This window comes from Bufo bufo, chromosome 6 (genome assembly GCF_905171765.1).
Source record: "Bufo bufo chromosome 6, aBufBuf1.1, whole genome shotgun sequence".
Classification (NCBI taxonomy): Eukaryota; Metazoa; Chordata; class Amphibia; order Anura; family Bufonidae; genus Bufo; species Bufo bufo.
The window spans coordinates 53,213,449-53,241,354 of record NC_053394.1 but is presented as its reverse complement, the minus strand read 5'-3'; the positions used below and the strand labels follow the sequence as shown (position 1 = coordinate 53,241,354).

Below are 27,906 nucleotides of genomic sequence, written 5' to 3'. Positions count from 1 at the left end.
CAAAGTCAACTTTTTATTTTTTAAACTTTTCCCCTTTCATTATTACAAGGCTCTGTGATAATGAGACTAAGGAAGTCATTCACTAGTGAAACATCTATGAGGTTTCAGAGGTCCAGCTGATTTTTGAAATGCTAAGTATAAAAATCAGAATTGTAAGGGAGAAATTAACAGGAATCTTCCAGTTGAATGCCTTGAAATATATTATGTTCATTCATTTTTAAAGGTGCAAACAGACACGCCCAAAAAAACATATGTTAATGGTGTACCACAGCCTGATTTTGGTTTTGCCTCACAACACGTTGTGCAATTCTACTCTCGGAGCAAGAGCTACTTGAAACTTGATTCTCTGGATGGTGTTCTTCCATGTGAGGGCCATCAAAAGGTTCATGCAGAATACATCATAAGTCACACAGAGCTGGAGGAGGTCAAGAAAGTGTCCCTGCATTACCTGGTAAGATATGTTAAATATACGGTTCTAATTATTCCTTAAGCTACTTTCACACCATGGATCAGCAAAAACGCTTCCGTCATAATAATATAACCGTCTGCATCCATTCTAAACGGATTCCGTTGTATTATCTCTAAAATAGCCAAGACGGATCCATCTCTAAATCCATTGTAAGTCAATGGGGGACGGATCCGTTTTCTTTTGTGTCCAAGAAAACAGATCCGCCACCATTGACTTACATTATGTGTCATAACAGACCCGTCTTGCTCCGCACCACATCGCAGACCAAAAAAAGCTGCTTCCAGCATTATTCTGCCCGCGATGGGGACACAGCCAAACGGAACGGAATGAATTCTGGTGCATTCAATTTCGTTCAGTTCTGTTTTGTCCCTATTGACATTGAATGGGGACAAAACTGAAGCGTTTCCCCCCGCTATTGAGATCATATGACTGATCTCAATAGCGGAAAGGGAAAGTGAAGATGTAAAAGTAGCTTTAATCAGGACATCAATGAAGCTTTTCAGTGCTCACTTCGGTCAAATGTCTCACAAATATCACATTAGCAAATGTTATTTGCTGAACAGTTGAAAAGCTTCTCCGGGTTCAGAGCTGAACCTGGATATAAGCTGTTCTTTATTCCTTGACTACATATGAGTGAAGCATCTGAGCAATTCCTTTCTCAGATGCTCCCCCTTGCCATGCTGCATCGCACAGCACAAGGGTGTGTTTGTTTTGTGCTGGTGACGTATCTGGCTTCACATCACTATGATAAGTGGAGACTTCCGTCTAGCAGTGAGCCCGGTGACGTCACCGGCACATCGCTGCCGCAGGCTGTTTTGGAGGCGGATACTATGCAAAGTAGTAGTGGAAGTCTCCTCTTAGCATATTGATGCGAAGCTCGTTGCGTCACCGTCACAAAACAAACACAGCATTGCGCTGAGTGATGCAATGTGACAGGAGGGAGCATCGGAGCAAGGAAATGCTCATGACATCAGTCTGAATAATCAGTTTAACGTTTTATACGTTTTTGTGTCAGTTATACAGATGGCAAAAACGTGATACGAGTCCAGCCTAATTCACATAGACTTTAAAGAGGACCTGTTACCTTTCCTGACATGTCTGTATTAGTAACTACTTGCATTCCCCATCAGAATTCCCCATGTCATAACAATTCTGGACTCTGGAGCATCTATTCTTATCACTATATATTGAACCATTCCTTTATTATACATGCTAGAAGTTATGAATTATGAAGGTCCATCTGTGTGTTACCAGTTGAGAGGGGAGTGTCCCTACTAGTGTTGAGCACGAATATTCGAAAAGCGAATTTTTATCTCAAATATCGCCACTTCGAGAATTTGCGAATATTTTGAATATAGTGCTATATATTCGTTATATCAAATATTCGTCATGTTTTCCATCTGAACACATGATTCCTCCCTGCTTCTTGCTTGTCGGCCAATGAGTTATTGGCCCACAAGCAACTTAAGCAGGGAGGAATCATGACTTCAGATGGAAAAAAATGACGAATATTCTAAAATATGAATATATAGCACTATATTCAATATACTGTAGTGCTATATATTCGTATTTTAGAATAGTCGTCATTTTTCCATCTGAAGTGAATAGTGTTCAGTGTTCACTTCAGATGGAAAAATATGACGACTATTCTAAAATATGAATATATAGCACTATATGGAATATAGTGCTATATATTCATTTTTTAGAATATTCTGCAATGACGACTATTTTAAAATTCGAATATATAGCACTATATTGAATATAGTGCTATATATTCGTTTTTTAGAATAGTTGTCATTTTTTTCCATCTGAAGTCATGAATCATGACTTTAGATGGAAAAAAATGACAAATATTCTAAAAACTAATATATAGCACTATATTCTATAGTGCTATATATTCGTTTTTAACACACACCTGTATTGATCGCGTAATATTCGCTTATTGCACGATCATTACCTTGTCGATTTTCAAGTACAATAAAAAGAATGTAGAATATAACGAATATTCAAATTCGGGAATATTCGACGACTATTCTACAAAATATTTGTGAAATATCACAAATTCAAATATGACCCCAGCCGCTCAACACTAGTCCCTACACAGTCTGACAATGGCAGCACTGATTTGGTAATGTCAGACTGTGCAGGGACACCTCCTCAAACCCATCTAGACCTTCACTGTAAATGGCTAGTAATTCATTCATAGTCCTTCAGAATGAATCAGAAGTTAATGGTACAACATAGAGTCATAAGATAAGAATAGATATTTCAGAATTAGCTTTTCAAGGGTGATGAAAGCAGTGGCGTGCTTAGGGTGTTTGGCACCCTGGGCAGGTCCTTTCTCTGTTCTCTGACCCCCCCACCCCACCCCCCAATACTTTAAAAAAATTGTACCCCCTCAAAGTAGTATTGCCTTCATTGTACAACCTTCACAGTAGTTTGGCACAGATGTGTGCCCCCTCACAGTAGTTATGCCCACATTGTACCCTCTCACAATAGTTATTCTCTCTCTGTGCCCCTTACAGTTGTAACGCCCTCTTTGTGTTTCCTTCACAGTAATAATCCCCATTGTGCGCCCTTCATGGTAATAATCCCCATTGTGCCCCCTTCACAGTAATAATCCCCATTGTTTCCCCTTCATAGTAATAATCCCCAATGTGTCCCCTTTATAGTAATAATCCCCATTGTGTCCCCTTCATAGTAATAATGTCCACTGTGTTAGTAATGCCCTCTGTGCCCCCTCCATTGTAGAAATCCTTATTGTGCCCCCTTCACAGTAATAATGCCCACTGTGCCCTCTTCACAGTAATAATGCTCTCTGTGCCCCCTTCATTGTAGTAATGCCCTATGGCTCTGTGCCCCCAACATAGTAGTAATGCCCTCTGTGCCCCCTCAATAGAAATAAAGTCCTCTGTGCCCCCTCCATAGTAATAAAGTCCTCTGTGCCCCCTCCATAGTAATAAAGTCCTCTGTGCCCCCTCCATAGTAATAAACTCCTCTGTGCCCCCTCCATAGTAATAAACTCCTCACCTTGTCCCGTTCCTGAAGCTCACAGTCCTCTCTTCCATGCAGGCACAGATCGCTCTGCAGCACTGTGTGGGTGGAGCTTATGAAGATTACTAGGCTGCAGGCTTCGCCACACATGCCAGCAGCGCGATCCATGCCTGCAGGCTGAATGTGGAGCAGGGAGAAGTCTTCCTGCTTCACCATTCTGTGCACTGCCGACCTGAAAGGAGCGCTGGGAGCTCAGTGGTGAGTGACAGGACCCAGCTCCCAGCGCTCCAGCAATGAGCGCTTCCATCTGTATTGATGGAAGCGCTCATTGCTTCTGGCACCCCCCTGAGAGCCGGACCGCAACTGGATGCAAGTAGTTACTAAAACAGATATGGCAGAAGAGGTCACAAGTCCTCTTTAAAGGGGTTCTCCGGGAATGAAGAAAATAAAATTGCCTAAAATATTATTTTATTATAAATATATTCCCAAATACCTTTCATTAGTTCTAATGGCTTTTTCACGAACCAGACGGAGTGAACCCACTGTGCTACGTGTCCTACCTCCTCTAAGCGCGTTGTCTAGGTGAACCCCTCAATCTTCACAGTATCCCTGATGGTGGGGATAGACTTTCCCGAGGGGAACACCAGGTCGCTACCTCTTGAGGAGGATAGGCACACAAGGCAGCTGGTCCAGGCAGACCAGTAGGTACCTGAGAAAGGTACCAGAGGTACTAGCATTGTCAGCAGGCTGTCGTGACCAGGAGCAACAGTGCAAGACCAAAAGATGACACAGAGGTAAAGTAAGACAGGCAATAGGTCAGGGCAGGCAGCACAGGTACAGGTCAGGTAATCTGGATCGGCAACAGGAGAGTCAAGGCAAGCAGGCAGGGATGAAACAGGTAGCAGAGTCCAGGAATACGAGTACTAGTCAGGAACACAAGCGGATATCAGGAACCATAGCAGGACACAAGGATCTTGACAGTGAGGCATCTGGGAAGGGGGCTGAGCCACTTATATATGTGTAAGACCGTGAAGCGGAGAGGGCTCCCCAGGATACAGCGAAGCCACAGATGATGAAAGCAACTCCAACACCAGCTTTTATGAAAACAGAAACTTTAGTGAACAGAAGTATTAAACACAATCTCAAATGTAGTGAACATATAATAAAACTACATAGGCTCGGCCTGGATGCCAAAACCCCTGTGCTGCATAGCACGGTGCCCCAAGATGGCCAACAGACACCACTTGCGTTAATTTACCTATTGCGGGCACAGCTATCACTGCCCCGCCGTACAGCTTATTACCCTAGGAAATGGGAACAATTGTGTGGGGTGCAAGATACAGGCGCCTGCGGTGTAGCACAAGAGCTCACAATCTTACAGGTGTATACAATAGTTTCCCTTCTTCCTAAACGACACTGTAACACATGTCCGTGACACATACTCCCAGTCAAGAGGCTGGACTAACTGACGTTTGCAGTGAAGTCCCTTGTTGATCCAGGAGCGAACTATAAACTTATAACTAGTAGGTCCTGGTGTTGGGTAATTTCAGAATCTTTGTAGCACAATCCTTGCAGCACAATCCTTGCAGCCTGCCTCACCCAGAGTCCCTAACTGACTAACTAACTGCAGGCTAGATCACAGTCTCTAGTTTTCTTCCAGGCAACCACAATATACTGCAGTGCGTGCACAATCTGGCTTACCTACCCGCATCTGTTCTTCATCCGATGGTGACTTAAACCAAATAACAAGTCTGTCCATCACAACTAGGCCCTGCAGGGTCTGTAGCTCCGTTTTACAGCTTTTCCAGCCTTCTGGGAACTGATCCTCTCTTTCCTGGACGACATCTGGATTGCTGACAGTCATCAGTCACTTCCAACTTTGACTCTGGCCACTCTAGGTCTCACTGACGCCTGGATGCCACTAGATGCTTCCTTCCAGCGCTTGTCTCTGCATTACATGTCTGCCAAGTCATTTCCTGGTTCTTCTGCAGCTAGTAACACACCTCTCAATGCATATTCAATTATTTGCAGTATGTTAGCTGTGTGGGGATAGCTGCCTCTTGTGGCAATTCTAATAAAGTAATGTGTACAGAAACAGTATGAGCTGTTTCTCCATCTAACATATGCGCAGGAGGGCTAGGATTAGTCAGCGAGGTAACAAGACCTAACCCATAAAGCCCAGGAAGTGATGTGCGCCAGCCCTTAAGGAAGTGCTGCAGGAAACAAGCCGCAAGCATGCTGTGGACAGGGCTGAGAGGAAACTGTGGAGCAGATCCCAGAACAACAGTACCTACACAGACAGAGCCCAGGACTGCAGCGGTGAATGGAAAGCACTGGCCGCAGATCACCGCTGAACACACCACCCGGGACCGCGGTGGTAAGCAGGGGAACAACGGCGCACAGCAGCCGCTGTTACAGGCTTGTTTTGTCTGGGGAGCAATTATTAGTAGAAATAAAATTGCTGCCATCCTATTAGTACACATAAAACCTGTCCTAATCACACAGGACAAGTTACCTCAGAGCAGTGAGCTCCTTCTCCTCTCTGCTCAGCTTGTCAGGAATTATGATAATGAACAGTTTAATATTATCTATGTCTGATTAATGATGAGTGTCTGTAGGAATTGAGTTCTTGAGGAGACAATGTGCAGAGAGGGAGGACAGGACTGACTGTGGTAATGGAGACTGCATACAAGAGCTGATGCTCATTACCCACATCCCCATCCTCCTCTCTGTACTTCATGTCTCCTCATGAACTCCATTCCCACAGAGACTCAGCTGAAGATCCTATCCGTTGTATTCAGGATCATAATCACTGACAAGCAGAGCAGAGAGGAGGATGAGGCAACTCTTTTGTTCAGTGCCCTGAAGTAACTTGTCCACCTGTGTGAATAGGATAGGATTTGTGTGTACTAATAGGACAGCAGCCATTTTATTTCTCCTAATGATTGCCCAAAAAACTAAACAAGCCATTATAACTAGAGAAAGGTATTTGAAATATATTATATATATAATAAAGTGATATATAAGTATTTTTATTTTCTTTATTCCCGGAGAACACCTTTAATCAAAAAAGCCACACATATGTACTGGTGTTCTCCCTGATCCCTACATAATATTGATGAAACTGGGACCCTTGTTTTCATAGTAATTAAAGATCCCAGGGGAGGGATACCCATTACCAAATATATTTGATATGTCCCATAGATATACTACATATGTTTATGGTCAGAAAACACCTTTAAATTAGTAGAAATTTTTTCATAAAGTGAAATCAAATCTGTATTTGTCAACTTTTTTCTAGTAATATAGCAATAAAATGTATTAATGGGGTGAGGTAAAAACCTATCCTAGAATGTGAGGTTGGTATGCCTTCTGTACTAATAGGCACTATATTAACCCTTTAAGGACCTGCGCCGTACATGTATGGCGCTGGTGGACATGACTTAAGGACCAGCGCCGTACATGTATCGGGCGGGTGCAAGAGCTGCGCCTGCCCGATCAGCGGCAGGGGTCCAGCAGCCACTGATAGTCAGACCTCTGCTGTATGCGCCGAATTCCGCGCGGGTGCAATGTTTGATGCTAATCTCGCAGTTTTAACAGAGTAACATAGTTGATCCAGAGGAAGGCAAAAAAAAAACTGTGAGGTAGAAGGGGGGAAGAAATTCCTGACTCCATTCAGGCAATCAGATAACTCCCTGGATCAACGACCCCTCTCTACTAGCTATAGCCTGTAATATTATTACAGTCCAGAAATGCATCCAGGCCCAACTTCAACTCTTTTAGTGAACTTACCATTACCACCTCCTCAGGCAGAGAGTTCCATAGTCTCACTGCTCTTACCGTAAAGAATTCTCTTCTATGCTTGTGTACAAACCTTCTTTCCTCGAGGCGCAGAGGATGTCCCCTTGTCACAGTCACAGTCCTGGGGATAAATAGATGATGGTAGAGATCTCTGTACTGACCCCTGATATATTTGTACATAGTAATTAAATCTCCCCTCAGTCGTCTTTTTTCTAAAGTGAATAACCCTAATTTTGATAATCTTTCAGGGTACTGTAATTTCCTCATTCCCGTAATTACTTTAGTTGCCCTCCTTTGAACCCTCTCCAGCTCTGCTATGTCTGCCTTGTTCACAGGAGCTCAGAACTGTACACAGTACTCCATGTGTGGTCTGACTAGCGATTTTGCAAAGTGGTAGGACTATGTTCTTATCACGGGCATCTATGCCCCTTTTGATGCAACCCATTATCTTATTAGCCTTGGCAGCAGCAGGTCTGACACTGGTCTTTACAGCTTAGTTTGCTGTTCACTAAAATTCCTAGGTCCTTTTCCATGTCAGTGTTACCCAGTGTTTTACCATTTAGTATGTACGGGTGACTTGTATTATTCCTACCCATGTGCATAAAATACATTTGTCAGTGTTAAACCTCATCTGCCATTTCTCTGCCCAAGCCTCCAATCTATTCAGATCCATTTGTAGCAGTATACTGTCCTCTTCAGTGTTAATTACTTTACACAGTTTAGTATCATCTGCAAAAAATTTTATTTTACTGTGCAAGCCTTCTACAAGATCATTAATAAATATATTGAAGAGGATAGGGCCCAGTACTGACCCCTAAGGTACTCCACTAGTGACAGTGACCCAATCTGAGTGTGTACCGTTAATAACCGCCCTCTGTTTTCTATTAGTGAGCCAGGTACTTACCCACATACAGACATTTTCTCCCAGTCCGAGCATTCTCATTTTACATACTAACCTTTTATGCGGTACAGTGTCAAATACTTTGGAGTAGTCCAGATATTCGACATCCATTGATTCACCGCTGTCAAGTCTAGAACTTACCTCCTCATAGAAACTGATTAAATTAGTTTGACATGACCGATTCCTCATGAAGCCATGCTGATATGGCGCTATTTGCTTATTTTCATTGAGGTGCTCCAAGATTCCGGGTTCTGTTTTTGGACCCTTTTTGCATATTTGCACAACATTTGCTATGCGCCAATCATGTGGAACACTCCCTGCCAGTATGGAGTTCTTAAATATCAGAAATAAGGGTCTGGTAATGACAATACTTAATTCTCTTAGGAACCCGGGGTGTGGGGAAGGGGGGGTTTGTGCCATCCGGTCCTAGCGATTTGTCTATTTTAATCTTTTTAAGATGGCACTGTACTTCTTCCTGGGTCAGACAGGGCACTTTTAATAGGGAATTTACTTTTACATTCTGCATTTCATCTGACAATTTATTTTCTTCAGTGAATACAGTGGAGAAAAAAATATTTAATAGCTTTGCTTTCTCCTCATCGCTCTGTGCAACTCCCCCTTCATCACTCTGTATACTTTTACCATTTACCGTATATAATTGAAGAACATTTTAGGGTTAGTTTTACTCTCTTTGGCAATGAATCTCTCGGTCTCTAGTTTGGCTGCTTTTATTTGTTTTTTACATATTCTATTTTTTTTCCTTATAGTTTTTCAGTGCTTCCTCACTACCCTCCTGTTTTTAGTGATTTAAATGCTTTCTTTTTGTCATTTATTGCCTTCTTTACAGTTCTAGTTTTCCACATTGGTTTCTTCTTGTTCTTTAAACTTTTATTCCCATTAGATATGTAGCTTTCACAATTAGATTTTAGGATGCTTTTAAAAATATCCCATTTTGTGGCTGTATTTTTAGTTAGTTAGTTAGGCCTATTGCCTTTCTTAGTTGGCTAAATTTAGCTTTTTTGAAGTTTGGTATTTTTGTTCCTCCCTTAAGAAACGCTCTTTTGAATGGCAATTGGAAGGTTATTACTTTATGGTCGCTATTTCCCAGGTGTTCCCCGACCTGCACATCTGTTGTTCTGTCAGGTCTATTAGTTAATCCTAAGTCTAGTATGGCCATCCCTCTAGTCGAGTCCACTACTGAACCAGTTGGGAAAGGTAATTGTCTTTGGTTATTGCCAGGAACCTGTTTCCTTTATGAGATGTACAGGTTTCAGTTTCTCAGTCTATATCTAGGTAGTTGAAGTCCCCCATAATAACGACCTCGTTATGATTTTCCGCCTCGCCTATCTCGTTTAGTAGCAGATTTTCTGTGGACTCTGGTATATTAGGTGGTTTTCACTGAACGCATCCGCAACACATCCGGACATAATCCGCACACGCTCGTTTGCAAGGGGCCTAAGTGTATTACAGTGTTTAATACACTTACAGCCAATGCACACACGCTCGTCTGCAAGGGGCCTAAGTGTATTACAGTGTTTAATACACTCACAGCCAATGCATTACAATACAGAGGTATTGTAATGCATTGTAAAGGGGATCAGATGCCCAAAAGTTTAAGTCCCAGAGTGGGACAAATAAATAAACTGAAAAAAAGAAGTTAAAAAAATAAAGTTTTACAAAAAATTAAACGTTTCAAGTAAAAAAAAAGCGTCCTTTTACCAAAATAAAGTTAAAAAAAATGTGGAAAAAAAGAAAAGAAGACATATTAGGTGTCGCCGCATCCGTATCGACCGGCTCTATATCACATGATCTAACCCCTCAGATGAACACCGTCAAACAAATAAAATAAAAACTGTGCTAAAAAAAAAACACTAAAAGTGCAGCACCAAGCGATGAAAAAGGTGTATGCTCCCAAAATAGTACCAATCTAACCATCACCACATCCCACAAAAAATTAGCCTCTACCTAAGACAATCGCCTAAAAAATTAAAAAAGACTATGGAGACACTAAAACATAATATTTTTTTGTTTCAAAAATACTTTTATTGTGTTAAATGTAAAAAAAATTAAAAAGTAGACATATTAGGTATCACCACGTCTGTAACAACCTGCTCTATAAAAATAGCACATGAACTAACCCCTCAGGTGAACACCGTAAAAAAGATAAAATAAAAACTGTGTCAAAAAAGCTATTTTTTGTCATCTTTCATCACAAAAAGTGTAATAGCAAGTGATCAAAAAGTCATATGCACCCCAAAATAGTGCCAATCAAATCGGCATCTAATCCCAACACAAATGATATCCTAACTAAGACAATTGCCCCAAAAATAAAAAAAAATATTGCTCTCAGACTATGGAGAAACTAAAACATGCTTTTTTTTGTTTTAAAAAATTATATTATTGTGTAAAACTTAAATACATTTTAAAAAGTATACATATTAGGTATTGCCACGTCCGTAACGACCTGCTCTATAAAAATATCACATGACCTAATATCACATGACCTAACCCCACTGTAAAAAAAAAAAAAAAAGTTGGCAAAAAAGCAATTTTTTTGTATCCTTACATCACAAAAACTGTATTTCCAAGCGATCAAAAAGTCATACGCACCCCAAAATTATACCAATCAAACTGTAATCTCATCCCACAAAAAATGGGATCCTAGCTAGGACAATTGTCCTAAAAATATGAAAACTATGGCTCTCAGAATATGGAGACACTAAAACATGATTTTTTTTGTTTCAAAAATGCTGTTATTGTGTAAAACTTAAAGGGGTTCTGCAGTTTTTTTTAAATGATGATCTATCCTCTGAATAAATCATCAGCATCTGATCTTCGGGGGTCTGACACCCGGGACCCCTGCCGATCAGCTGTTTGAGAAGGCTGTTTACCGCAGGCCCAGTGATGTCACGACTAGTATCAATGGCCTGGGCAGGGCTAAGCTCTGTTCACTTGAATGGAGCTTAGCCGCGCCCAGGCCAGTGATAATTAGTTGTGACGTCTCTGGGCCTGCGGTAAACAGCGAGAACGCCGCGGCACTACTGCCAGCGCCGCTGCCTTCTCAAACAGCTGATCGGCAGGGATCCCGGGTGTCGGACCCCGCCGATCAGATGCTGATGATCTATCCAGAGCATAGATAATCAGTTTAAAAAAACTGCAGTACCCCTTTAAATAAATTTAAAAAAGCATACATATTAAGTATCGCCACATCTGTAAGAACCTACTGTATAAAATTATTACATGGCCTAACCCCTCAGGTGAACACCGTAAAAAAAATTTTTTATAAAAAGTGTGTAAAAAAAGCTATTTTTTGTCACCTTGCATCAAAAAAATGTGTAATACCAAGCGATCAAAAAGTCATATACACCCAAAAAATTAGCCCCTACATAAGACAGTTGCAAAAAAATAAATAAAAAATTGGCTTTCAGAAAATGGAAAATCTGCCAATAAAGTAAAATTCTGAAATTTCATCTACCTTTTCCTTTAATTCTTGTGGAATACCTAAAGGGTAGAGAAAATTTGTAAAATCAGTTTTCAATACCTTGAGGGGTTTAGTTTCTAAAATGGGGCCATTTATGGGTAGTTTCTATTATGTAAGCCTCACAAAGTGACTTCAGCCCTGAACTGGTCCTTAAAAAGTGGGTTTTGGAAATTTTCTGAAAAATTTCAAAATTTGCTTCTAAACTTCTAAGCATTCTAACATCCCAAAAAAAGAAAATGTCATTTACAAAATGATTCAAACATGAAGTAGACATATGGTAAATGTAAAGTAATAACTTTTTTAGGAGGTATCATTATCTGTTTTAAAAGCACAGAAATTGAAATTCTGAAAATTGTGAATTTTTCCACATTTTTGTGAAATTTGGTATTTAAAAAAAAATGAAATATTTTGACTCAAATTTATGTCATGAAGTACAATATGTGACGAGAAAACAATCTCAGAATGGCTTGAATAAGTAAAAGCATTTTAAAGTTATCACCACATAAATTGACACATGTCAGATTTGCAAAAAATGGCCTGGTCCTTAAAGGGAACCTGTAACCGGGATTTTGTGTATAGAGTGGAGGACATGGGTTGCTAGATGGCCGATAGCACATCCGCAATATCCAGTTCCCATAGCTCCGTGTGCTTTTATTGTGTAAAATAAAAAGATTTTATACATATGCAAATTAACCTGAGATGTGTCCTGTCCCTGAGATGAGTCCAGCGTGAAGGAGCCCAGCACTGCCCCGCATCCTCAGAATCTCATCCTTGCTCCCGACGTCAGAAAGCTAGAGCGACGTAATCTCGCGCTGCGCGAGCTAGCGTATGCGCAGTTTGTTCCCTGAGGTCAATGCCAGCAGATGAAAGGAACACTATGACGACACTGCGTATGCGCTAGCTCGCGCATCGCGAGATTACGGCGCTCTGGCTTTCTGACATCGGGGAGCAAGGACGAGATTTTGAGGATGCGGGGCGGTGCTGGGCTCCTTCACGCTGGACTCATCTCAGGGACAGGACACATCTCAAGTTAATTTGCATATGTATCAAATTTTTTTTTTTACACAAAAAAGCACACAGAGCTATGGGGACTGGATATTGCGGATGTGCTAGCGGCCATCTAGGAACCCATGTCCTCTGCTCTATACACAAAATCCCGATTACAGGTTCCCTTTAAGGTTAAAAATGGCTGAAGGGAGTCCTGAAGGGGTTAAAGATGGTATCACGTAAGACTACCATATAGTTCACAAATAAATAATTGAATTATCCACCATATTTTACTAAATGATTCTCAGTGATTTTAGGTTACTCCTAGGTTTCTCAAGGTAGGAGGCACTGGACAATTACCCAGTTTGTCAGTTACCAAAATATAACCTGGGAAATGAATGACAAAACTACAACGGAAGATTTAACATTACTAGTGGAAGTTAAGTATCTCTGCCCATGGCTGACAAGCGGGATTTCACTTTAAAGCATTATATTTCCTCCCATCATCCTATTTATTTCTAATTTCCTATTTAATTGTTGCATTGTTTTTTACAGTTGGTTTCCAAAGTTTCTATTAAAGACTCAGGGTCAGTGGACATTAACATTGAAAACACTAATGAAGGTAAGGCAAGATGATCTCAGATGTGTTGATTTTAGGGGAGTTCTCCCTGGCTACGGATATTGATAGCCTATTAGGTCAATATCATATTAGTGGAGGTCCGACATCTAACACCCCCAACAATCAGCTGTTTCGGGCAGCCACCATCCCAGAAACTTTATAGTGGGCCGGCTGGAAGCAGCGAGTCCCATACACTGGCTCAAATCTAACTTAAGTGAATGGGAGCTGAGCTTCAGTACATCAGCACTACCCAGTGTCCTGAGCCTTCTGCTTCCACTCCATACACTGTAGTTTAAAGCTCCACAGCTTAAAACACCTGATTGGTGGTGGTGGTGGTGGTGTTGGGAGTCTGACCCCTACTGATCTGATCTTGATGATGTCATGCCCCACTCTGACGATGTGCGGAGGTCGGCCAGGATAGCAGCACGAGTTTAGTATTTGTTTTGGTGTCGTGCTGGATCCGCCTCTCATCAGGTGCACTGGGTGGAGTCATTAGTTTAAATGGTCTCCAACTAAGTGCTCTGAGCGGATTATACTGTTCATTTTGGTCTGGGAAGTTTGGAGGAAAGGTTGGCCTGCTCTCAGAGATAAGTGGCATTTCTAGTTTGGTTGTTTGTGTCATCTAGCCCTTCCAGGTTCTGTGCGAGCAGGCTGCTCCTACCTACCCACTTCACCATCTCAGGGAGTTCAGGGTTTTGTTAGTCTAGGCTGGTGGACACAGCACACCTACCTTTAAGGTCTTTAAGGTTACTAGGAGGTGACCCTTCCCCTGTCTCTCGTCCAGAGCCTGGTTGGTGTATTATCGTTTATACTGAGTGCACGTCCGTCGTGACATTATAATCCGCCATACTGTGACTGCCATTGCTCAGCGCTTTTGTGATGGCGTCAATTGAGGCACTGGTTGACCGCATGCAGGGTTTATCCCTAGAGGTTGCGGATCTGCGTAGTACGGTCACACAGTGTCAGAGAGTGCTGGCATCAGGTACAGGTCAAATTGTTAGGGAGCCTAAAGTCGCTCTTCCTGAGAAATTTACAGGGGGTACTGATGATTTTTTCAGTTTCAAAGAGTCATGTAATTTGTACTTTCGATTGTGCCCTTTTTCATCAGGTAATGAGGATCAGAGGGTGGGTATCATCATGTCTTTGCTTAAAGGGGACGCGCAATCCTGGGCTTTTTCTCTGCCGCCCGGTTCTCTGGCCCTCCGGTCGGTGGAGGAATTTTTTAAAGCCCTGGGATTGATTTATGATGACCCAGATCGAGTTTCGATGGCTGAATCAAAATTACGTAACTTACTACAGGGTAAACATACTGCTGAAGTTTACTGCACTGAGTTTAGGAGGTGGGCTACTGAGTCGGGGTGGAACGACCCCGCGATACGTAGTCAGTTTTGTCAGGGGTTATCTGAAAGGTTGAAAGATGCTCTGGCTTTTCATGAATACCCAGATACTTTGGAGAACACAATGTCTTTGGCTATACGTTTGGATAGACGTATCAGAGAGAGGTGTAAGGGTCCCTCCGTGCAGGGGATTCCTGCCGCGTGTGGTTTTATTTCACCAGCTGACCAGGGTGATATTGCTTGTTACTCTGGGGTAGGGGAGGAACCCATGCAGTTAGGTCAGATATCTTGCCATTCGGATAGCAGAGACTTTCGAAAAGTGCACAATCTATGTTTCTATTGCAGGAAGAGGGGTCATTTTGTTTTTTCTTGTCCTTATGTTAAACCACAGGGGGAAGAGATAAAGAAAAAATAAAAAAAAACTCCCCTCACACTTGGTAGTATGAATGGTGTGGTGGAGCAGACTGGTATGCAAGTTCCCTGCAGTTCTCGTTTTCTCCTTTCAGCTATAGTGGCGCTAGAGTCTAGAAATGTGTCTGTTGATGTTTTTCTTTATTGTGGTGCTGGGGTAAATTTAATTGACTTTCTGTTTCTTCAGGGCCTGGGACTAAGTACTTGCACGTTAGAGAGCGAGATTCGTCTTTTTGCAATTGATTCTTCCCCTCTTTCTCAAAGGAGCCTTACTCACATTGTTCATGGTATTCATTTAAGGGTGGGTGAGTCACATGCTGAGATTATTTCTTGTTTTGTTCTGAAGGATTTGCCAGCTCCAATAGTTTTGGGGTTGCCATGGTTGTCTAGACATAACCCAATTATAGACTGGCAAGCGAAACAAATCATTGGTTGGAGCAAGTTTTGTTCGGATAATTGTCTTGTCGCATCTATTTCTGAAGTGTCCATTACGGCCTTGCCTCAGTATCTCTCGGATTTTTCTGATGTTTTTTCAGAGGGTGGGGCTCAGGAATTGCCCCCTCATCGTGACTATGATTGCCCAGTGAATCTCATTCCGGGGGCTAAGTTGCCTAAGTCTCGGCTTTACAACCTCTCTCAACCCGAGAGAGAGGTCATGCGAAAGTATGTTGCCGAGAGTTTGGCAAAGGGTCATATTAGACCATCCAAGTCTCCAGTGGCTGTAGGTTTGTTCTTCGTGAAGAAGAAAGATGGATCACTGAGACCGTGTTTGGATTTCCGGGAGCTGAACCGTATTACAGTCCGGGATCCATATCCCCTGCCTTTGATCTCTGATCTTTTTGATCAGATTGTTGGAGCCAAGGTGTTCTCCAAGTTGGATTTGAGAGGAGCATACAATCTGATCAGGATCAAGGAGGGGGATGAGTGGAAAACGGCCTTCAATACGCACGAGGGTCATTTTGAGAACCTGGTGATGCCTTTTGGGTTGACGAATGCGCCAGCGGTATTTCAGCGATTCGTCAATGATATTTTTCATAACTTGGTGGGGAGGTTCGTAGTAGTCTACCTAGATGACATTTTAATTTATTCTCCTGATCTGAAGACCCATCAGGATCATGTGAGACAGGTTTTGACGATCCTTCGGGAGAATAAGTTATATGCCAAATTGGAGAAATGTTTGTTTGCGGTGCAAGAGCTTCCATTCTTGGGATACATGCTTTCTGATTCCGGTTTTCGTATGGATCCTGAAAAGGTCCGGGCGGTTCTGGAGTGGGACCGACCGGAGAATCAGAAAGCTTTGATCCGATTCTTGGGGTTTACTAATTATTATAGAAAATTTATTTTGAATTATTCCACTCTAGTCAAACCTCTTACTGATATGACCAAGAAGGGCGCTGATGTCTCTGTCTGGTCGGATGAGGCATTGCAGGCCTTTTCGGCTATTAAGGAGCGTTTTGCGTCTGCTCCCATTCTGGTGCAGCCGGATGTATCTCAGCCATTCGTGGTGGAGGTTGATGCATCAGAGGTGGGGGTTGGGGCGGTGCTTTCGCAGGGTCCTTCTCCTGGCTAGTGGGTTCCTTGTGCCTTCTTCTCCAGGAAGCTCTCGGTCGCCGAGAGGAATTATGATGTTGGAGATAGGGAGTTGTTGGCTATCAAGTTGGCCTTTGAGGAATGGCGTCACTGGTTAGAGGGGGCATCTCACCCCGTTACTGTGTATACAGACCATAAGAATTTGGCTTACCTGCAATCTGCCAAGCATCTGAACCCTAGACAGGCCAGATGGTCATTGTTTTTTACCAGGTTCAATTTTGTGGTTACCTTTTGCCCAGGTTTCAAGAACGTCAAGGCAGATGCCTTGTCTCGCAGCTTCCCTGGGGGAGGTGATTCTGAAGATCCAGCGCCAATTTTGGCGGATGGGGTGGTGGTCTCCGCTCTGTACCCTGAATTGGAGATGGAGGTGTTGGGAGCCCAGCAGGAGGCTCCTGGTTTGTGTCCCCCAGGGAGGTAGTTTGTTCCTGAGGGCCTACGATACAAGGTGATCAAGGAACATCACGATACTGTTCTCGCTGGACATCCTGGTGGTAAGTCCACCTGTGATCTGGTGTCCCGGAGGTTCTGGTGGCCAGGGTTACGTAAGAGTATTGAGAATTACGTGACAGCTTGTGAAACCTGCGCTCGGTCAAAGGTTGCTCATACTCGACCGCCTGGTTCACTTCTTCCATTGTCTATTCCATCTCGTCCTTGGACGCATTTGTCCATGGACTTTATTACGGACCTGCCAAGTTCCTCCAGGAGAACAGTGATTTTGGTGGTAGTCGACCGTTTCAGATGGCTCACTTTATACCACTAACGAGTCTGCCTAACGCTAAGACTCTTGCGCAGATTTTTGTGGATAATATTGTGAAATTGCACGGTATTCCTTCGGATGTGGTCTCTGATAGGGGCACGCAGTTTGTCTCCAGGTTTTGGAGGGCGTTCTGCTCTCGGCTTGGTATTCAACTCTCTTTCTCGTCGGCTTTCCATCCACAGTCGAATGGTCAGACGGAGCGTACCAATCAAAACCTGGAGACCTACTTGAGGTGCTTTGTGGCTGAGAATCAGGAGGACTGGTCCTCATTCTTGTCCTTAGCAGAATTTGCATTGAATAACCGTAGGCAGGAGTCCACGGGTAAGTCGCCATTTTTTGGCGCATACGGTTTCCATCCTCAGTTTGGTACATTTTCTGGGTCTGGTTCCTCCAGGATGCCAGAGGAGGAGAGATTCTTTTCTGCCTTGTCCTCTATCTGGCGGAGGATTCAAGGGAATTTGGAGAGGATGGGTGAGAGGTATAAACGAATGGCTGACAGGAGACGTGTGACGGGTCCGGACCTGTGTGTGGGTGATCTGGTGTGGCTGTCCACTAAGAATATCAGGTTGAGAGTGCCATCTTGGAAACTGGGTCCAAGATTTGTTGGTCCGTATAAAATTTCTGCGGTGATCAATCCTGTGGCCTTTCGGCTGGATCTTCCGCAGACTTGGAGGATCCATGATGTCTTCCACAGGTCTTTACTAAAAAAATATGTTAAACCGGTGGTACCATCGCCATTGCCTCCTCCTCCTGTTCTAGTCGAAGGAAACTTGGAGTTTGAGATCTCCAGGATTCTCGACTCGAGAGTTCTGCGGGGTTCCCTCCAGTACCTGGTGCACTGGAGGGGATACGGTCCTGAGGAGAGGATGTGGGTTCCGGGGTCAGATGTCAACGCCAGCCGACTGGTGAGGGCCTTTCATAGGTCCGATCCGGATAAGGTTGGTCCAGGGTGTCCGGAGGTCACCCGTAGAAGGGGGGGTACTGTCATGCTCCACTCTGACGATGTGCGGAGGTCGGCCAGGATAGCAGCACGAGTTTAGTATTTGTTTTGGTGTCGTGCTGGATCCGCCTCTCATCAGGTGCACTGGGTGGAGTCATTAGTTTAAATGGCCTCCAGCTAAGTGCTCTGAGCGGATTATACTGTTCATTTTGGTCTGGGAAGTTTGGAGGAAAGGTTGGCTGTCTGTTCCTGCTCTCAGAGATAAGTGGCATTTCTAGTTTGGTTGTTTGTGTCATCTAGCTCATCCAGGTTCATCCAGGTTCTGTGCGAGCAGGCTGCTCCTATCTCCCCACTTCACCATCTCAGGGAGTTCAGGGTTTTGTTAGTCTAGGCTGGTGGACACAGCACAACTACCTTTAACCACCTCAGCCCCCAGTGCTTAAACACCCTGAAAGACCAGGCCACTTTTTACACTTCTGACCTACACTACTTTCACCGTTTATTGCTCGGTCATGCAACTTACCACCCAAATGAATTTTAGTTTCCTTTTTTTCTCACTAATAGAGCTTTCATTTGGTGGTATTTCTTTGCTGCTGACATTTTTACTTTTTTTGTTATTAATCGAAATTTAACGATTTTTTTTGCAAAAAAATGACATTTTTCACTTTCAGTTGTAAAATTTTGCTAAAAAAACGAGATCCATATATAAATTTTGCTCTAAATTTATTGTTCTACATGTCTTTGATAAAAAAAAAATGTTTGGGTAAAAAAAAAATGGTTTGGGTAAAAGTTATAGCGTTTACAAACTATGGTACAAAAATGTGAATTTCCGCTTTTTGAAGCAGCTCTGACTTTCTGAGCACCTGTCGTGTTTCCTGAGGTTCTACAATGCCCAGACAGTACAAACACCCCACAAATGACCCCATTTCGGAAAGTACACACCCTAAGGTATTCGCTGATGGGCATAGTGAGTTCATAGAACTTTTTATTTTTTGTCACAAGTTAGCGGAAAATGATGATTTATTTTTTTTTTCTTACAAAGTCTCATATTCCACTAACTTGTGACAAAAAATAAAAAGTTCTATGAACTCACTATGCCCATCAGCGAATACCTTGGGGTCTCTTCTTTCCAAAATGGGGTCACTTGTGGGGTAGTTATACTGCCCTGGCATTCTAGGGGCCCAAATGTGTGGTAAGGAGTTTGAAATCAAATTCTGTAAAAAATGACCTGTGAAATCCGAAAGGTGCTCTTTGGAATATGGGCCCCTTTGCCCACCTAGGCTGCAAAAAAGTGTCACACATCTGGTATCTCCGTACTCAGGAGAAGGTGGGGAATGTGTTTTGGGGTGTCATTTTATATATACCCATGCTGGGTGAGAGAAATATCTTGGCAAAAGACAACTTTTCCCATTTTTTTATACAAAGTTGGCATTTGACCAAGATATTTATCTCACCCAGCATGGGTATATGTAAAAAGACACCCCAAAACACATTCCTCAACTTCTCCTGAGTACGGAGATACCAGATGTGTGACACTTTTTTGCAGCCTAGGTGGGCAAAGGGGCCCATATTCCAAAGAGCACCTTTCGGATTTCACAGGTCATTTTTTACTGAATTTGATTTCAAACTCCTTACCACACATTTGGGCCCCTAGAATGCCAGGGCAGTATAACTACCCCACAAGTGACCCCATTTTGGAAAGAAGACACCCCAAGGTATTCCGTGAGGGGCATGGCGAGTTCCTAGAATTTTTTATTTTTTGTCACAAGTTAGTGGAAAATGATGATTTTTTTTTTTTTTTTTTTCATACAAAGTCTCATATTCCACTAACTTGTGACAAAAAATAAAAACTTCCATGAACTCACTATGCCCATCAGCGAATACCTTGGGGTCTCTTCTTTCCAAAATGGGGTCACTTGTGGGGTAGTTATACTGCCCTGGCATTCTAAGGGCCCAAATGTGTGGTAAGGAGTTTGAAATCAAATTCAGTAAAAAATGACCTGTGAAATCCGAAAGGTGCTCTTTGGAATGTGGGCCCCTTTGCCCACCTAGGCTGCAAAAAAGTGTCACACATCTGGTATCTCCGTACTCAGAAGAAGTTGAGGAATGTGTTTTGGGGTGTCTTTTTACATATACCCATGCTGGGTGAGATAAATATCTTGGTCAAATGCCAACTTTGTATAAAAAAAATGGGAAAAGTTGTCTTTTGCCAAGATATTTCTCTCACCCAGCATGGGTATATGTAAAATGACACCCCAAAACACATTCCCCACCTTCTCCTGAGTACGGAGATACCAGATGTGTGACACTTTTTTGCAGCCTAGGTGGGCAAAGGGGCCCATATTCCAAAGAGCACCTTTCGGATTTCACAGGTCATTTTTTACAGAATTTGATTTCAAACTCCTTACCACACATTTGGGCCCCTAGAATGCCAGGGCAGTATAACTACCCCACAAGTGACCCCATTTTGGAAAGAAGAGACCCCAAGGTATTCGCTGATGGGCATAGTGAGTTCATGGAAGTTTTTATTTTTTGTCACAAGTTAGTGGAATATGAGACTTTGTATGAAAAAAAAAAAAAAAAATCATCATTTTCCACTAACTTGTGACAAAAAATAAAAAATTCTAGGAACTCGCCATGCCCCTCACGGAATACCTTGGGGTGTCTTCTTTCCAAAATGGGGTCACTTGTGGGGTAGTTATACTGCCCTGGCATTCTAGGGGCCCAAATGTGTGGTAAGGAGTTTGAAATCAAATTCAGTAAAAAATGACCTGTGAAATCCGAAAGGTGCTCTTTGGAATATGGGCCCCTTTGCCCACCTAGGCTGCAAAAAAGTGTCACACATCTGGTATCTCCGTACTCAGGAGAAGTTGAGGAATGTGTTTTGGGGTGTCTTTTTACATATACCCATGCTGGGTGAGATAAATATCTTGGTCAAATGCCAACTTTGTATAAAAAAATGGGAAAAGTTGTCTTTTGCCAAGATATTTCTCTCACCCAGCATGGGTATATATAAAATGACACCCCAAAACACATTCCCCACCTTCTCCTGAGTACGGAGATACCAGATGTGTGACACTTTTTTGCAGCCTAGGTGGGCAAAGGGGCCCATATTCCAAAGAGCACCTTTCGGATTTCACAGGTCATTTTTTACAGAATTTGATTTCAAACTCCTTACCACACATTTGGGCCCCTAGAATGCCAGGGCAGTATAACTACCCCACAAGTGACCCCATTTTGGAAAGAAGAGACCCCAAGGTATTCGCTGATGGGCATAGTGAGTTCATGGAAGTTTTTATTTTTTGTCACAAGTTAGTGGAATATGAGACTTTGTATGAAAAAAAAAAAAATCATCATTTTCCACTAACTTGTGACTAAAAATTAAAAATTCTAGGAACTTGCCATGCCCCTCACGGAATACCTTGGGGTGTCTTCTTTTCAAAATGGGGTCACTTGTGGGGTAGTTATACTGCCCTGGCATTTTACAGGGGCCCTAATGTGTGGTAAGTAGGTAAATGACCTGTGAAATCCGAAAGGTGCTCTTTGGAATGTGGGCCCCATTGCCCACCTAGGCTGCAAAAAAGTGTCACACATCTGGTATCTCCGTACTCAGGAGAAGGTGGGGAATGTGTTTTGTGGTGTCATTTTACATATACCCATGCTGGGTGAGAGAAATATCTTGGCAAAGACAACTTTTCCAATTTTTTTTATACAAAGTTTGCATTTGACCAAGATATTTATCTCACCCAGCATGGGTATATGTAAAAAGACACCCCAAAACACATTCCTCAACTTCTCCTGAGTACGGAGATACCAGATGTGTGACACTTTTTTGCAGCCTAGGTGGGCAAAGGGGCCCAAATTCCTTTTAGGAGGGCATTTTTAGACATTTGGATACCAGACTTCTTCTCACGCTTTGGGGCCCCTAAAATGCCAGGGCAGTATAAATACCCCACATGTGACCACATTTTGGAAAGAAGACACCCCAAGGTATTCAATGAGGGGCATGGCGAGTTCATTGAAAAAAAAAAATTTTTGGCACAAGTTAGCGGAAATTGATTTTTTTGATTTTGTTCTCACAAAGTCTCCCTTTCCGCTAACTTGGGACAAAAATTTCAATCTTTCATGGACTCAATATGCCCCTCAGCGAATACCTTGGGGTGTCTTCTTTCCAAAATGGTGTTATTTGTGGGGTGTTTGTACTGCCCTGGCATTTGAGGGTCTCCGCAATCATTACATGTATGGCCAGCATTAGGAGTTTCTGCTATTCTCCTTATATTGAGCATACGGGTAATGAGATTTTTTTTTTCCGTTCAGCCTCTGGGCTGAAAGAAAAAAATGAACGGCACAGATTTCTTCATTCGCATCGATCAATGTGGATAAAAAAAAAATCTCTGCCAAAAAAAGAAAAAGGAGGGGAAAGGCGTCTGCCAGGACATAGGAGCTCCGCCCAACATCCATACCCACTTCAGCTCGTATGCCCTGGCAAACCAGATTTCTCCATTCACATCAATCGATGTGGATGAATAAATCATTGCCGGGATTTTTTTTTTTATATATATACAAAGTGTTTGCCAAAGTATATGAACACCGCCACCTCCTCAGCTCATATGCCTCGGCAAACATATCTTTTACTGCAGAGGAGAAATCTCGTCTTGCAGCGCCGCATACACCGACTTGCGTGTAATCTGACAGCAGCGCAATGCTTCTGTCCGAATGCACATCAGTGCTGCAGCTGGTCGATCGGTTGGTCCACCTGAAAGGTAAAAAAAACAAAACAAAAAAGAAAAAACCAGGCCGCAAAGCAATAACTTTATTAACTTTAGAACAGAACATATTAACTTTTTTAAACTTTTTTAACTTTTTTACTTACCGGTAATTTTTTTTTTGTTTTGTTTTTTTTACCTTTATAGAACAAACCTCTCCTTCCCCATGGGACAATGTGCAAAGCGCAAATCGCCCAAAGATGTGGCGAAGTACGTTATGCACTTTATCCCAGGTGAAAGGAGAGGTTTGCAGCAGCTGTGAGAGAAAGGGCCCTAATAGCCCTGTGTGCCTGTCCTGGTGAGATGTGATCCCTATGCTAGGTGTACCTGTGTGTGGTACTTCCGGAAACACTCTCCTAAGCATAGGGCAGGGTGGTCCGGACAGTCAGGACAGAAATAGCGGGTGTCACGCCTTATTCCACTCCTGCTACAGACACGACATTTTTTTCGGGGTGGCGGTTGGGTTGAGGTACCAGCAACGACACTGGGGAAATGTCGCTCGTGTAGACGGCTAACTACACTGGTGGATGGGGCCACGGAACCTCCTGGGTAAAGGAGGTTCTCGATGATCTCTTCCTGGAATTTGAGGAAGGATCGTGTTCTCCCAGCCTTACTGTAGAGAACAAAACTATTATACAGCGCCAATTGAATTAAATATACAGACACCTTCTTATACCAGCGTCTGGTTCTGCGGGAAACTAAATAGGGAGCCAACATCTGGTCATTGAAGTCCACCCCTCCCATGAGCGCATTATAGTCGTGGACTGAGAGGGGCTTTTCAATGACACGGGTTGCCCTTTGAATTTGTATTGTCGTGTCTGCGTGAATGGAGGAGAGCATGTAAACGTCACGCTTGTCTCTCCATTTCACCGCGAGCAGTTCTTCGTTACACAAGGCAGCCCTCTCCCCCCTTGCAAGACGGGTGGTTACAAGCCGTTGGGGGAAGCCCATGCGACTAGTTCGCGCGGTGCCACAGGCGCAAATCCGTTCTAGAAACAAATGCCTAAAGAGGGCCACACTTGTGTAAAAATTGTCCACATAAAGATGGTACCCCTTGCCGAATAAGGGTGACACCAAGTCCCAGACTGTCTTCCCACTGCTCCCCAGGTAGTCAGGGCAACCGACCGGCTCCAGGGTCTGATCTTTTCCCTCATAGATCCGAAATTTGTGGGTATAGCCTGTGGCCCTTTCACAGAGCTTATACAATTTGACCCCATACCGGGCACGCTTGCTTGGGATGTATTGTTTGAAGCCAAGGCGCCCGGTAAAATGTATTAGGGACTCGTCTACGCAGATGTTTTGCTCAGGGGTATACAAATCTGCAAATTTCTGGTTGAAATGGTCTATGAGGGGCCGAATTTTGTGGAGCCGGTCAAAAGCTGGGTAGCCTCTGGGACGGGAGGTGGTGTTGTCGCTAAAGTGCAGGAAACGCAGGATGGCCTCAAATCGTGTCCTGGACATAGCAGCAGAGAACATGGGCATGTGATGAATTGGGTGCGTTGACCAATATGACCGCAATTCATGCTTTTTTGTCAGGCCCATGTTGAGGAGAAGGCCCAGAAAAATTTTAAGTTCGGAAACTTGGACTGGTTTCCACCGGAAAGGCTGGGCATAAAAGCTTCCCGGGTTTGCGGTTATAAATTGTGTGGCATATTGGTTGGTCTCTGCCACGACTAAGTCCAAGAGCTCCGCAGTCAAGAACAGCTCAAAAAATCCCAGGGCCGTACTGATCTGAGCCGTCTCAACCCAAACTCCAGACTGGGCGGTGAAAGGTGGAACTACTGGTGCGGCTGAAGTTGGTGACTGCCAATCAGGGTTTGCCAGCACCTCAGGGATTCTAGGGGCTCTACGGGCCTGTCTGTGCTGTGGCTGCGACGGGGTAACTAGTGCACGTGCCACCGTACCAGCTTCAACTGCCCTTCTGGTGCTCGCTACTTCACCATGTTGTACGGCAGTGCTGGTACTAGGTCCAGGAAGGGCTGCGCTGCTGGTGTATGCCTCACCACGTGATCCGGCAGCGACAGCCCCACTCTGCTGCTCTTGAAGCGGATCCTGCATAACCTGTGGTCTAGCGACACGGGGCCGGGTACGCCTGGTGCTGCCAGGGACCTCAACCTCCTCGTCCGAACTTTGGGTCAGAGAGCCACTTCTTTTTTACAGGTTCATATTCTGACCCGCTAGATTCGTCAGATGAGGGTTCCCACTCCTCATCCGACTGGGTCAGAATCCTGTAGGCCTCTTCAGAAGAATACCCCCTGTTTGACATTTGGACTACTAAATTTAGGGGTATTCCCTGAGACTACCCAAGAAAAAAAGCAAGCCTGTCTTACAAAGGGGAGGCTAGCGAAGTACCGGAGGCCGCTGCGGTTGATAAAAAATATCAAAACTGATTTTTTTATCGCCGCAGAGCGTGTAAAGTGAATGTGCAGTGATCAAAAAAAAATAATTTTTTGTCACTGCGGTGGGGCGGGCGTGGGTGAACGCACGTGTGGGCGACCGATCAGGCCTGATCGGGCAAACACTGCGTTTTGGGTGGAGGGCGAACTAAATTGACACTAATACTATTATAGATCTGACCGTGATCAGTTTTGATCACTTACAGATACTATAAAAGTACAAATGCTGATTAGCGATACGCTAAACAGCGAATAAAAGTGACTGCGGTGCGGTGGGGTGGGCGCTAACTGACGCTAACTACCTAACCAAGGGGCCTAAACTATCCCTAAAACCTAACAGCCAATACTAGTGAAAAAAAAAAGTGTCAGTTTACACTGATCACTTTTTGTCTTTCACTAAGTGATTGACAGGGGGCGATCAAGGGGTTAATTTGGATGATGGGGGTGATGGATGGTGATCAGGGGCTAAGGGCAGTGTTTGGTGTGTACTCACAGTGATGTCTGCTTCTCTGCTGGATCCAACCGACGAAAAGGACCAGCAGAGGAGCAGAGAAGCCATATAACAGATCATATTTACTAATATGATCTGTTATCTGGCTTGTGATTCGATTTTTTAAAAATCAGCAACCTGCCAGCGACGATCATTGGCTGGCAGGTTGCTGATGAAATACTCCTCGAACTTTTGCCGGCCCGCGATGCGCATGCGCGGGCCGGCTGTGACCGAAATCTCGCGTCTCGCGAGAGGACGCGCCGGCGCGTCCAGGAGGAATTAAACAACCACCTCCAGGACGCGTCTGTGCGTACAGCGGTCCGGAGGTGGTTAAGGTCTGCCTGTGGGCTGAGCAGTGCAGGGAAAGAGGTCAGGGATTTACTAGGAGGTGACCCTTCCCCTGTCTCTCGTCCAGAGCCTGGTTGGTGTATTATCGTTTACACTGAGTGCACGTCCGTCGTGACAGATGACCTATCCTGAGGATAGGTCATCAATATCTTTAGCTCGGAGAACCCTATTAAAAAATTAAATTAAATACAACACAGGTCAGCAAACTGTGTCACCGTAGCAGTTGTGAATCTACAGCTCCCAGCATGCACACAAGTAGAAGTTAATAGAAGGTTCTGGGAATGGTAGTTTCGAAACAGCTGGGGTGCTGTAGGTTGCTAACTCATGGTTTACAGAGCTCTGCAATTAAAAATTGTTAAATTTTTTGGTATGACAAAATATACAAAAAAATTGATGTAGCATTATAAGTTGGACTAGTGTGGTATGGACTAATGTGATATGAAGGTACACAAAGGCATGTGGTATGTGGTATGAAGGTACACAAATGACGAGGCTCCTGGGGTAGCACACCCATAAGGTCATCTTCGTCCTCGTGCTTTAACCCTTTGCCAGCACCACATTAAATCACTTAGTGTGCCTCTGTATGTTCCATGAATAGCATCCAAAGAAGCATGCCATGGTTTATTTTATAGAACATATGAATAAACAGTCATACAAATGGACCAGAGATAAGCAAATTTCTATTTTTTCGCTTTGTGTCTGATTCAGCTAACTTTTCAATAAGATTTGATTTGTGGACAATACTACATGAATATAAAATGTTCTGATTGGCCTGAAAATTGGTATATGACACTCTGCGGTCTTCTAGGATTTTTTTCTCTCTTGTTCTCTTGCTCTCTTTTTTTCATTTTACTCTTTCTCTTCTCCCCCTCCCTCCCTTCCTTTTTAAGTTCTTTAACACAATGACAGTAACAGCAAATAAAGTGGCACTGACACAGCTATGGGGACAAATGATGTTTAAAATACTGTGGCTTTTTAGGAACAAGCATTCAAAACTTATGCCTTAGTGGGGGCAGATCCATGACCCTGTTAATGCACATACACATGTTGATGTCCTAAGAAACAGTGGCCTGTTCTGCATTATTGTCCAAAAATTATTTATAATTATTATAATTATTCTACAGATCGGGTGGCTCACCTGTCCACTCTCATGCATGAGGTGCACAGGTCTATGTCATTCACCCAGTCAGAGAGAAAAAATAATATATATCGATTTGGTAAAGACTCTCTATTTGGAAGCACTCAGAGGTATACACGGCGGTATAATAGGAGCTTTAATGTACAAAGAGCAATGAACCAGATTAAAACAAATAAATATATGTATAAAAACCCAAATAGATTACAGTTTTATAAAAGGCATCTCAAGTTCATACACTACGTCTAATTCATAAAACACTTAAAGCTTTTAGAATCAGATAAAAAGTACTGTAGGGATTTGCTCTGGTAGACAGGCTAGCGGAGGCATTATAGAGGCAACCACAAAGTCTTTAACTTAAACAGTTCAGTGTTTAATTCACACATAAGGAAAAACAAAAAGTGACATTTTGCAGTCTAGGTGTTTGTTCACACCATGAAAAGTCCACAGAAAAAAAACCTTCACCTGGTTTGCAGTTTCTCCA

General features: G+C 43.3%; 1 pseudogene; it reads left to right on the top strand.

Moving 5' to 3' along the window:
- LOC121005492 overlaps positions 1–27,906 on the top strand; it is a 239,421-nt pseudogene that overhangs the window by 81,333 nt on the left and 130,182 nt on the right.